Genomic DNA, 13453 nt, shown 5'->3' with positions numbered 1-13453 from the left:
ACCCACCCCACACACAAGTTAATAAAAAGAAAGGAGACAAGAAGCTTTAAATTTACAATTTATAAAATTCTTCATTTACTCCTCATGGGGATAGCTTTTTAAAAGTTTAAAATCGGCAAACTTTAAGAAAGCCAAATTTCTACAAAAAGGATGTGACCACACCTGTAGTGCCTTTGGCTTCTTTTTCTTGCTTTCTTCCTTTTTCTGGATTTGTTTGGTTTTCTGTTTAATATATTAAGAAACACATGATGTTTTTCCCAGAACAAGAAAAAAAACTATAATAAAAACAAGGAGACATCGAATTTACTGCCGTAAGCAATTAGCAGACAACACCTTCCAGATGGTCACTTTCTAACTTGTCTGCTTGTATTTCTACATTGACTATGAGTTACTTTCTCAGCCTGTCAATGAAATTGTCCCTCCACGTACTGGTAGTTCATTTGGCACCTCTGCATCCCCCCTAAATATATATGCCTCTAGTCACAGCATCTGAGAAGAATAGAGGGGACAGCCATCCAGCTGCCCAGACAGACCTTAAAAAGTAGGAGCTGGCGTGCACAGACTCAGCCACAGCCACGTGCCCCCCCAGAGAGTTAGCAGAGCTGCCACAAGACTTTCAGGTCTTATCTTCCATTCCTTGGAGCTGCCATGCACAGCTTCATCTTCAAAGTTGTATTTTTAATTGTTGAAGTCAGGGAAAATAAAATAGAAAAATATAGGAATTTCCAGAGACGAAGACTCAGAAGTAAAATCATTAGCGAAACATTTAAAGACTTAGGAACTAAAACAGCTTTTTTTTTTAAAGAGCATCCTGGACACAAAATGTTCTTCTAGTGCAGTACAAGTGCTTTAGTTGCTTTTTCTTACTACAGACAAGATGTATATTGAGAAAAGATGATCTATAATCGTTTCTGTCAAACCTAGCCTCCTTCCCTTCAGGTCTAGGGTTTGTCTTCTAGAGAAGGCAGCTGTTAGCACTTCACTCCTTTTGGCCATTTTGGGAGCAGTCAAGGACTTAGCAAGGCTCAGGTCAAATCAAAGCTACAAAGAGGGTTAGCAGAGGAGACTTGCTAGCATTAAGTGATGGAGGGTGAGGGTTCCTCCAGAGAGAATTCAGGGAAAGTCTCACGAAAGCCTGCATTGCAGTATGGTTTCCTAGTCCTGCCTTCCAAGATATTTAATCGGTTGCTTCCAGTCAGCCCAGAAAAGAAAATGTCGAAGGCTGGCTTGCTTGTTTCTTTAACTCCCTCACTTAAACCACAGGGAATCCTTGGTGCACAAGCACATTTGGGGGGGGGGGGTAGGAAAATTTAACGAGGAAAGAATTAAGGGAAGAAAAGTTGGAGAAAGGGAAGAACAGAAGGAGGGAGGGAGAAGAGGGAGGGGTGGACAGACTGATGGAGGTTGAGGGAATTGGAGGAGGGAGGGAGGGAATGGAGGGAGGAAAGAGTGAGGGGGAAAGGGGCAGACAGAGGGAGAGGAGGGACACAAGGAGGGAGGGACATAGGGATGCCACACCCTACTGTTGCTGCCGAGAACATCTGGAGGCACCTGTTAGAGCTGACTCCCCCCACCTGGGATGGCAGGGCAAGATTCTCAGCACCCTCTTTGACATGACTCCATTTTATGTTCCTGGCATCTTTGGAGCTCTCATTCAAAACAAGCTAATTCCTACTCCACCTTTTCTCAGCTCTGCTTTTTTTTTTTCCTGTAAATTTTTTTTCTCTCCCTTTCCACCCTAACTATTTGCTGTACTCAATCCACAAAAGCCCCAATCTATTCTTAACGCATTTCCTCCAGGAAGCCAGATGTGGCTTCTGCAGTTGGCCTTAACCCTGTCCCCGTGTGACGTCCCCGCTTGGCTTTTCTTCCTGGCTATTATTATCAACATATATTACATTTTTTAATTAATTTCTCTCATGTTTTATTTACTCTTCTAATTGAAACACAAGCTCCAGGGTTAGAGGTGTTTGCCTGGATTGCCCACAGCTGTGGCTCTAATGTCTAAAACCAGAATCAAACACATTGTTGCCTAAACAATTACTCTACATAAGTGGGCACTTCCTAAGTGACTACGCGCCCCTGGGAGCCTAGTGCCTTCCAAGTCATGACACACGCAGCACCCAGCTTCAAAGCTTCCGTAAGATTTAACTATGTGCTTAGGAAAGAAAGTTGGGGAACAGAGAGACGATAGTTCTAAGACCTGTTTCTTCTCCGAGAGTCCCTGAAATTCAGAACAGCATTTTCCTGTGCCTGACAATGGCTTTTTCATATCTGTACATCCTTATACAGAACTTTTATTTACTTTAACTATCTAAAGGGAAGTATACATGAAAACAGAATGCTTTATGCTTAGAGACTTAGAATGGAAGGTTCACAAAACTGGCTGTAAAAAGACATGAGCTAAGAGTTCTACCACCCACTGCAAAGGCCAGTCATTTTTTCTGGCAGTTTGGATGAGAGTGGAATCATTTACTCACTTTAAAAGACAACTATTTCAGGGACGTGGAAGATGGCTTGATCTCTAAAGTGCTTGCCGTGTGCCCAGCGTGGTGGCACACGCCTTTAATCCTAGCACCTGGGAGGCAGAGGCAGGCAGATCTCTGTGAGTTCGAGGCCAGCCTCATCCACAGAGCGAGTCCAGGACAGCTAGGGGTACACAGAGATCCCCATATCAAACAAACAAACAAATAAAAAGTGCTTGCCATGGAAGCAAAGGATGTAATCTAGATCCCCAGAGCCTATATGAAGAATCCCACAGCTGTACCCCATGCTTGTAATACAACACTGAGAGTGGACATAGGGTGATTCCTGGATCTTGCTGGTCAGCCCGCCTAGCAAATTCCTGAGTAATGAAGGTTCTCATCTCAAGATTTAATATGGGGACTGATGAAAGACAACACCTACACTTTACCTCTGACCTCCATACGCATGTGCTTACAAGTATGCACACACACACACACAATCTCAAGAGAGAAGATGCGAAGGAACCAACCTTCTCTAATGTAGCTCGTTAGTGTGGGAATTAAAACAGAAAATAATTTTCCCTTTGTCATGTTTGGGTCATGGTGAACTGTTCACAAAGTATTAAAAATGGAACTACTGTAAGAAAGAGTAACACTATTGGGAAACAGAAATAAAGGGTTCTGGTTCACGGTGAAAGGATGAAAATATACTGCTGTGAGATATGAAACTCAGTGCTGTTTCTGGAAATCTAAAGGAAGTGGGTAAATGATATCAGATGAACCAGCAGTGAGTGTGTTACAGAGAAATGACAGGTGGGTGCAGAGCTGGCAAAAGGCCCCTTTGGAGGGCTTTGGAGGAAGTCTATCTAAAAGAGAGATGGGGGTGGAAATATTTTCTCCAAATGTTCCAGTAACAACAAGAGTCATCAGACAGAAGTGTATTCCTACAACATCACAGAACAAGGGGTAGTGCAAAGAGCCCTCACCAGGGATAAGGTCAGAATGCTTGCCACGCAAGCTTGGCAACCTGAGTCCCGGCACTGAAATCCAAGGTGGGAGGAGAAAACTGACTCTTAAAAGTTGCCCTCTGACCTCCCGCAATATGCACAACCATACACATACACACACAAGCATGCACACACACACACACACACACACACACACACACACCACCACCACCACACCACACATTAGATAATAATAATACTAAGGAAAAGCTTACAAATATAAATTACCGTTCACATTCACACCATTTCTTCGATTAATTTCTAGCAGCCACCATGTGTGCTTGTGTCCTATTCAAGAAGCGTGTAGCATGTCTGTGTTAGTTGGCCCACCCTTTGTAAGATCTACCTTGAGCACCATGGCATGGCATGGTATAAAGCTGGACTCTGCCCAGTCCTAGTTACTGAGTCGCTGGGGTTTTTGGAACAGTCTGGAAAACCTTGTGGGAAGAGCGGGGCAGATGGGGTAAATTGTGTTGCACTCAGAGGCCTTGGAGCAATGAGTACCTACCTCAGTTTGCTGTGAACCTACCTTTTTTCCCCCCAGGGAGAGATTTAATGTTTATTTAAAACTGAAATTGTGGCTGATGCATTTCTCCATGATGGGATATAGTAACAATGTGCCAAATAGGCTGCTTCAGCTACATCATCCTCTCTGCCTCCTTTACTTCTTTTCATGTATTGAAAATAGACACTTTCATATACTATAACCTGGTTACAGTTTCCTCTTACTCTACTCAGGCCAGTTTCCCCCATCTATCTTTATATTTAGATGTGACAATTGGACACACCACGGTGAAGACGGCAAATACAGCTCTGCTTATATGTGGCTTAATACAGGGGTGTTTTTAAAACTCCTAGTAACATGGGCAATGCTTTTTTTTTTCTTCAAAGTTTTATTTGGAAACTCAGGGAAGGAAAGAAACGTAGGCAGAGCTTGGGCCTTGGAATCAGAGTATGCCTGTTTAAAATCACGGCCTGTCCACCTACATGTGAGAGTCCTCGCTCGGCAAAACTACTCAACCTCTCTGTATCGAAGAGGTTTCAATATGTAAACGTAATTACCACACATGTTGGGTTATTGAAGATTAAAATTAGGTATTATGTAATAAATAATATGCAAGGTTGTTACTCATTTTCTCTATATATAAACCAGTCTCTAAAAGTAGAATAGCTTTACAAATAAGAAAGGAGAAAGGGGAGAGCTGATTATAATCCATTAGAGTGTGCCACGGCAGGGTGGTAAAGAGGAGTACTCACATTAGTCAGAGATGCACCACGAGAAAAAAAAGTCTCATTCCTAGTAATTAATTAATTGTGTGTGCACATGTATGTGCATGCGTTCATGTGTGCATGGTGATATGTGTGGTATATAATTACATGTCCATGTACCCATATGTGCACCCATAGAGGACAAAGGTCTATATTTGGTATCTTCCTCTCTCAGCCTCTGAAGTAGTTTCTCACTAAATTTGGGATACACTGATCTGCTAATCTGGGGGACAGTGAGCTCTTGGGATTCTTTTTTCTTTTTTCATTTTTATTATTTTTCTTTTTTTTTTTTAAACATATACATTTCCTTGGGATACTTTTATCTCTACTACTTCAGCATTAAGGACAGATTGCACCACCAATTCTTGCTTTTACATGAATACTGAGGTTCTGAATTCAGATCCTCGTTCAGTTTTACCCATTACATCATCTCTGCAGCTCAATTGACCTATTCTTATATAATGTCCACAAGGATCATAGAGAAATCTAACCCTGGCCACTCATTTTAGAGTAGCGAAAACTAGACAGCGATAAGAAGTGGTAGAGAGATGAGGGAGGGAGGGAGGGAGGGAGGGAGGGAGGGAGGAGGAGGGAGGGAAGGGAGGATTGAAAACAGGACTCACAAGTTTGTATCCCGAATGTGTTCCTTCTTCCTTTTAATCACATAGCCTTCCTCCTACCACTTTTGGGTTCTAGATGAATCTTCATTGCTCTGGACCTCTATTCATAGACAAGACCAGACAGGCCTCTATCTGTATGTTTGTATGTTATTTATGCTTTCCTGATTGTATGTTACTTATGCCCCAAGCCTGTGAATTGGGACAGAGAGTGAGATCAAGCATTAGAAAAGAGAAAAGGGAATTAGAGTTTCCATGATGTGGCCCAACAGAACTTTTGCATCCATAGCCAGGGCATAGTCTTATCAATTCAGAAGGCTGGGGAAATCCCAGAGCAGATAGCACTTCTCTGTGAGCAGGAAAAACTTAACTTCAAGCCAGATTGGTCTTCTTCAACCCTATGTACCCAAAACCTACAACAGGCTGCCAGATTCCTTCTAGGTCAATGGTAAATTTCTTCCTGGCTTCCAATCCTCAGTGTGGCACTAGGATGACCATCAGATCAAAACTTATCCTTATGGCTGGGCGTGGCCTCACACACCTTAAACCCCAGCACGCAAGGAGGCAGAAGCAGGCAGATGGATGGCAGTGAATTCCAAGCCAGCCTGGCCTATAAAGTGAGTCCAGTACAGTCAAGGCGACACATAGAAACCCTGTGTCAAAAAACCAAAACCAAATGAACAACTAAACACAAAACAACCCCAAAACCAAATATATAAACAAAAACCCAAAAGCCAAACCAAAAATCAAAACCAACCTTACTGTTAGGATGTTGGAATTTTATGAGATATCTACAGCGTAAGGGAGCACTACAATCTCTGTTTCAGGGGCTGGCAAAATAAGGTGTTATTTAGTAAATAGTAGAAACTACACAATGTAAGTTCTTTGCCTTTCCTTTTTCATACCTTTCAGCTCTTCAGTCTTTGGTCAGAGGGTGGAAAATTAGGGTGTTATTTAGTAAACAGTAGAGACTACACAATGGAAGATCTATATTTTTTTTCATGGTGCCCCTCCCACTCCCTCAAACAAGTTTAGCTGAGTACCGAAAGCACACCAGCTAAGTTCTCTTCCTGTTATTCCCTTTCAACATTCAGATGTGAGTGTGTTTTCTGGAAGGTTTAAAAATTACCGTGGGAGATATTAAAGCCATAAATTTGGAGCAAGTCATCCTGTGAGTGACGTCATTTAAAAAAATCTGGGTAGGCTGCAAAGATATCAGGAATAAGAAAACAGATTACTCTGGCTAATTATCCAGACTTGTTTAGAATGAGTGCAGAGATTTCTTGACCACCGAGCGATCCCTGTGCGTTGATATAATTAACTCAGTGTCTTGTTTCCGTGATCATGAAGTCATTTCATTCTTGTCCTGGTTTCCCACTTTTTGTTCCACATTAGTCACCCCATGCTATTCTCATCCCCCAGCTTATTTGACAGAATTCTCTTCTCAGCCCGAATCTGTGGGTTTTTTTTTGGCCATTCTCACGGGGCCTGGGTATGGCCCGGGCACAGTGTTGTGGGTTTTGAGTTAGTTACTTTTTTTGAAGCCTAAGTGGAAATCAGGACAGCTGTTAGTACGCAAGTAGAAAGAAATGCTTGGATCGCTTCCCCTGCTGCCACTCAGAGTGAAGCTTGTGTCACGACATGGGCAAAGACCAAACTGTCTCTTCATCGTCTATCAGAACCTGAATCTCAGACATTAAACCCAAAAGAGCTGTGATGTCCCTCCACAGCAACTATGTGATGCTTCATCCTAGGGAGATAACTTAATGTTAAGAGGGGTCAAAGGAGCTAGGAGAACATTACTAGCCTGGTTACAAATAGCATTTCAATGGCACGAGTGTCTGCGAATAAGAAATCACATGTTGGCTCTGTTTCTATCCATCCTACCGTAGCTTAATCTTGCTATGATTACTTTCTCAGTAGCAGACAGCCAATAAAGCCGGCCTCTCCTCTTCTCACCAGTGGTCCGTGTTACAGGAGAACACATATCCGTGGCTCTCAAAACTCAAGCTGGACATCTGTTGAATCAGAACACTGGGTACACGACTTGCAAGCCTCCAACCTCTAGTTCCTCATGAACTGTATAAAGGACATTTGCGATGTACAAAGTGACAAACAACTTCCTTGGGCATTGCTTCTAAATGGTTGTTATCTTATTAAAACACATTTACAGTACACTTTTATCTTGATGGGGCTCTGCCCTAAGCCACTACCTCATCTCTTCCACCCACTAACGTACTTGATAGTGCACGGGGTTCTGGGGAAACCCCAGTGTGAGTGATATTTCCATGTCTCCTCCATGCCCAGGATGCAGTTGGGTGGTTTTTACCCTGAAACAAAGGGTGTTGGAGACTCTGGCCCCAGGGTTAGGCAGGTTACTGAGAGGTCAATATCTAGATGAAATATGGAGCAAAAAATCTAGTCATCATAAAATGTGAACCGTGGGCCTAATAAGTCTGGCCTGTCATTTTTCCAACTGTGTGAATAACTCTCTCACACCTCACTACACTTTATCTCCACATCTTTCCCTGGAGATTCTAAAAAAAAAAAAAAAAAGATCTTGTTTAAAGAAAGCAAGGCAGGGCCACATTTAGGTATTCCCAAATTCAGAGGCATGGACTTGCCATCAAACCAGGAAGCTTTTCTCGGTCAGAACTTCTCATAGTTGGAAATAGAGAGGAATGCCCACACATATGAGTTCAGCAGGATGCTAGGATGAACTCACATGAGAAAATGAAATTTTGTGAATAGTTATTCAGTTCATCAAATGAAGCCATTATTCACAGCCCTAGAACAATCACATCTGGCGGCCAGGAGGTAGCCAGGAAGGAGGTCCAACAATGAAGCTGTAGAGTCAGGGTCAGGGATGGGAATTGGTCCCCTGACACATCTCTTTCGCTGGAAGCCAGATTCCCCACTCCCCGTATCCTTCTCTCTATAGTTCGATACCAGCCCCACTCTAAAACCAAAGCAAAAGCCGCACTTACCAAAGGGAAGAAAGTTCTCAAGATGGGGCTGAGCCCTTCTCAGGAGTGGTGCCAGGGGCAACGGCAGTGAGGTAACTTCATATCACAGACTGTGACTTTCCCTCTGTTTTCATTCAACTGTCAGCTCAAAAGGGGAAGCGGATGTGACACACACACACACACACACACACATCTACACATGCATCTGCACTGTCCCCGCCTCCTAGCCAGCCACATCCTCTGCCCTAGCTTAGGAGACTGAAGAACAAAGCGAGGGCTGCTGCTGTGCTGTTCCTCTTACCACACCTAGGGAGCGTGTCGCCCACTGGATGAATGGCATCTGGGAAAGCCTTCCTCCAATATAGTTAGAAGTAGTTATAATCCACTCCTGTAGCCGAATGGAAAAGGAATTAAAAAATGAGACATCTCTCCATAAAAATCTATTCACAATTAGCCCGTGGAAGAGGGCTTCTCCTCTACCTGGCCTTTTCATAACTTTTACATTCAGGCAAATCCCTCAGAAGCTTCTTCTTCTTCTTAAACACTATTAGTGAAAGCAATTGTAATGCACTGTTTTCTTTTTAAATTTTGTATTGCATTTATTTGTGTTTATGCGTGGTGTGCATGCATTCTCTCTCTCTCTCTCTCTCTCTCTCTCTCTCTCTCTCTCTCTCTCTGCCTCTGTCTCTCTCTCTCTCTTTGTGTGTGTGTGTGCATGCGTGTGTGTGTGTGTGTGTGTGTGTGTGTGTGTGTGTGTGTGTGCCCATGCCACAGCATCCACGTGGAAGTTAGAGGACAGTTTGAAGGAGTAAGTCTTCTCCTTCTACCATGTTGATTCTTGGGTTTGAACTCAGGCCTTCAGCCTTATTAGACGGCACCTTTCCTCACTGAGTCCTCCCACCAGCCCTGTATTCATTTCTTAGCACTTTGCTTCTTATGCTTAAACCCACTTCATGTGTCCTTATTCTCAGAAATAACTACTTTTCTAATGCATTTTTAAGAGTTGGGCTTTTAACGTCTGTTCTAGCCTGGATCTGTCTTCAGCTTGCTGTTTTTCAGTTTTGGGGGCCTTACTGAGCTCTAGAAGAGTTTCCCTCTTTTACTTCCATTCTGGGTAACAGTTAGCACCACCACTCATGCTCCCCATCATGGCTTCACTATCTCCTGTCGGCCTTTCTCCTTTGTGTCTTTGAGAGTCTGGGCTCTCAGCCCAGAGAAAGGTGCCACGCAACAGTGGGTGGGTCTCCCAACCTCAATAGCCTATCAAGATAATCACCCACAGGCATTCCCAAAGGCTCATTCCCTAGGTGACTCCAAACCTTACCAAACTGACCATTGAAATGAAGCGTTACACCTGTGCTTACTCACCAAGCCAAGGTTAGCTGATACGACCTGGAGGAGTCATATCAGGCCAGGCTGGAGGAGCCACAGCACAACTGAGGTTGCGTCAATTTTATTGAGAGCAATCAGACTTTGTTTTGTTTTTCAAGACAGGGTTTCCCTGTGTAGCCTTGGTGGTCCTGGACTTGCTTTGTAGAGAAGGTTGGCCTCGAACTCACAGAGATCCACTTGCCTCTGCCTCCCTGGGTTCTGGGATTAGAGGTGTGCGCCATTGTGCTGAGTTCAATCAGGTGTTTTTATACTTTTATCAGAAACAGAATATGATGGCAGTTGCCAGGATCAATACAGCGGTAGCTGCCAGGGCACAATATTTGCATGCTATAAAGGGTACACAAGATGAATGTCTAAGATCAATTGTCCTGGCAAGCGTCATTGCTTCTTAGACTTCCAAGGAAGACAAAAAGGCCTGGATGCTTCAGGAGCCATGGACTCTAACCTATGGTGGATGCCTCTTCATAGCAGCTAGGCCAAGCCAACTCCATGGCTCCCTACATACTTAGTTATAAATACTTATCAGAACACACGCTGTACAAAGCACTCCTCTCATAAGCTACGTGGAACTGTGTGCACATGGTCCCTGTGTACACTCTCTTTTAATTTTAGGATTTTCACGATAGTCGGGTTTCTGTTTTACTATGGTCTCAAGTCCCAATAGGACAACCCCCTTGGACAGCCATATACAATTTAAGAACAGCTGTAACATGGTGGGAAAGGGCTCAAATAAGTTTCTGCTCAAAAAAAAAAATTAAGTTCAAGAAACATGATTTTCTTTCCGTCTCCTCTCTTTAGCTCATTCTTTGAAAATCTCGTGTCTTTATTCACAGACTCTGAATCTTGTCCACCTTTCGTTTCCCACCTTCCGGCTCCTCAGAAGACCGCACTACCATACCTACCTTACAGCTTCCTGGTCTCCTCTCATCGTTTATTTTCAGACCGCTAAGTAGTCCAAGTGGTGTCACACCCCTAAAGAACAGTGACTCCCCCAACTTCAGCCGTCGTCAGGTGCTAAACAGCTCCTCAAATAGGCGTGGGGCCCTGGGAGTCCCCGCCCTGCTCCATGCTAGAATTTGTAACTGGTTTGGTTTTGTCTATAGATCTTGCATGGATGATGACTGCTCTACTGAGTCCATTGAACAACAGTCCAGAAACAGTATTTCTTTCTTTCTTTCTTTCTTCCTTCTTTCCTTTCTTTCTTTCTTTCTTTTTCTGGTTTTTCGAGACAGGGTTTCTCTGTGTAGCCTTGGCTGTCCTGGACTCACTTTGTAGACCAGGCTGGCCTCGAACTCACAGCGATCCACCTGCCTCTGTCTCCTGAGTGCTGGGCATACTACTCTTCCACATCCTCTGGCTCTTACCTTCTTTCCCTCTCCAACGAGGCGGATGCAGATGTTGCATTTATAGCTGAACGCTCACAGTCCATTGTTCTTGGCACTTTGAATAGCAATGTGTCCCTGCATTAACTACTACTCACTGGACAGTCAAGAAAGAAGCTTTTCTGACTAAGGTTGGGAGCAGCACCGATCCATAAGTATTTAGAACGCATTTGATAACTTTGGTCATCTAGACAAACAACACCATCAGTACTTTTCCCGAAAGGACTATGAATTACTTACTTGGTGAGTTTTGGAGAAGACCTCAGACCCAATCAAGAGAACAGTTGATTAATCCCATAAATAGCCTAATCATTATTGCACCAAATGGATAAATGTGCCTGGCAAGTCAATACTGTATCATGCAAGGACCATGCTGGATAAGAGCATTGATGCCTTTTCTCCCTCATTAACTTCCATAGAACCTTCCAGAATGACAAAAGCCAGCCATCAGGGAGATTCTAGATCCATTTAATTGATTTTTCTGTGTCTTGCGACTAACGTTTGTGGTGTCTTCAGCCATAGGGTTGCCACATAATTACTTGGGTAACTAAGAACAATGGTGATCGCCTGTCTTGTTTTGGCTACCTCAGGAGGTGTACTGATCAGTAGCTCATATGGAGGCAAAACTTTAGTATTCATATCGATTTGTTGTTATTTATGTGTGCACACACGTATGCCGGAGCTCACGCTTGAAGGTTGGAAGACACTTTATGGGAGTCTGTCTTCTCCTTCCAGCATGTGAGTTCCATGAACCAAAATCAGAGCATCCTCTGACTGTATTTAGCACCACAAAATTCACTGATAATGTTTTTCACACTGTTCATGAAAATAGAGCCATTTGCTGATTATGAAGTTGATGCTATTCAAGATTTCAGCATTTAAACATACTTTTCCTCTACAGGGGAGTCTGGCATGATGGCTCATGCCTGTAAGCCCAGCACTCAGCCTAGATTAGCAGATAGAGGCAGTAAACCTCCCAGACAACAGCTGAAACAGGCAAATAAATGTTCCTTTTACAGGTTCCACTCATTTATATCATTATGTGCAACAAATGAAGCATCTTTGTACCATATTTATCTGTTTCTATACCATATTTGAAAGATGTCTTGAGATAGCACAACACAATATTTTGTTTAATTATATATATATATATATATATGTTATATATTTAGAAATAGATGTTTTCTAATGCCATATTTTTCCTTACATTTCCTTAGCCAAAAAGCCACACTTACTGTCATTACTTTTTTTTCATAACGTATAGCTATTATTACCCTTAATTACTTCCCTGCGTGGCTTTAAATTAAAAATATCTCTAAAATTACTTTTCCTTGAAATTTCTATGGTAAAATTTAGCAGTTAAATGTGAATGGCTTTTCAATGAAGGCATTTGGTCTAGGCTGAAAGCTGATCTATTTCTATCTAATCACTGACCAGGTTAAAAAAATTAGTTTTGGAAAGTTTAAATATTTCAAATAGCTCTACCACCTCTTTTTATTCACTTATTTTTATTATTTGAGAAATCAATCCTAAAATAAGTTATTTGGAAATGGTTGGTTCTGTGTAATAGGTTGTTACCATAGCAATTATGTTGATATTTAAATAATTGATTTAAATACGTTGATTTAAAATCAAATTTGAAATGAACCATTTAGCTGTGTTTGCACAGAGAGTTTCCTCAGGCATGAATAGCTAACACTTAAAATTATCCTTCCTTGTAAAAGACATTATGAAGTCAGCTTGTGTATTTTCATAGAAATGAGGCATAAGTCACCTGGAGAGCTACAGGGCTCAAAGGAGGCATGAGATCACTGTGAGAGGACACACTTCACAGATGGCAACTAAAAGCTCTGTGTAACCGTTGGCTACAGTAACTGTTTTACAGAGTTATCCACACATACGTGCCCACTTCTTCTTCCAGATCGTAACCTGTCCTTTGAAGATGGCTGTCATGACTGCACTAGCTCCAGGCTCACTTGTCACGTGGTGTCTGATAGAACTAGCTTTTCTTTAAAAAAAAAAAAGTTAATTATAAAGTACACTGCCCCTACCTTAAGGATCCAAAAACACTATTTGCACAGGTGTACTAAATAAATTGGAGTTTTAAAAAAAAGTGTAATTACTCTTATGTTTACGTTAGTCGGCTTGCATAGAAATCCAGATGTAGTTGTGACAGACTGGCAAAGTTATGTATTTGTAAATGACTGAGTTTTATGGATAAAATTTTATATTACCTACAGATATTACTTTAGTAAATACTAATATCTTTACTAACGGATGAGTGTATTACCTATAAAACTAGTATGTGTTTTTATTATTCTGCTTGTTTTATTGGAAATGAATTTTAGAAACTCT

At 42.2% G+C, this 13453-nt stretch overlaps 1 protein-coding gene across 7 annotated transcripts in view; it reads right to left on the bottom strand.

Annotated features, from left to right (window-relative positions):
* TESPA1 (thymocyte expressed, positive selection associated 1) overlaps positions 1-8463 on the bottom strand; it is a 30142-nt gene extending 21679 nt beyond the window's left edge. For 2 of the 7 annotated variants that reach the window (XM_084759891.1, XM_084759885.1), the window contains exons 1-3: positions 8346-8457; positions 7246-7437; positions 163-222 (exon numbers count right to left, since the gene is read on the bottom strand). The gene's annotated coding sequence lies outside the window, so the exon portion shown is untranslated. Of the gene's footprint in view, positions 1-162; positions 223-7245; positions 7438-8345 lie in introns of all 7 variants that reach the window. The other 5 variants (XM_084759887.1, XM_084759888.1, XM_084759890.1 and 2 more) reach the window with 5 other exon arrangements.
* Between the last annotated feature and the right edge of the window lie 4990 nt (positions 8464-13453).

The sequence above is a fragment of the Acomys minous genome, assembly GCF_964271855.1.
Source record: "Acomys minous genome assembly, chromosome: 15".
Classification (NCBI taxonomy): Eukaryota; Metazoa; Chordata; class Mammalia; order Rodentia; family Muridae; genus Acomys; species Acomys minous.
Note: the sequence above shows the minus strand (reverse complement) of the source record. Positions and strands in the feature narration are given on the sequence as shown.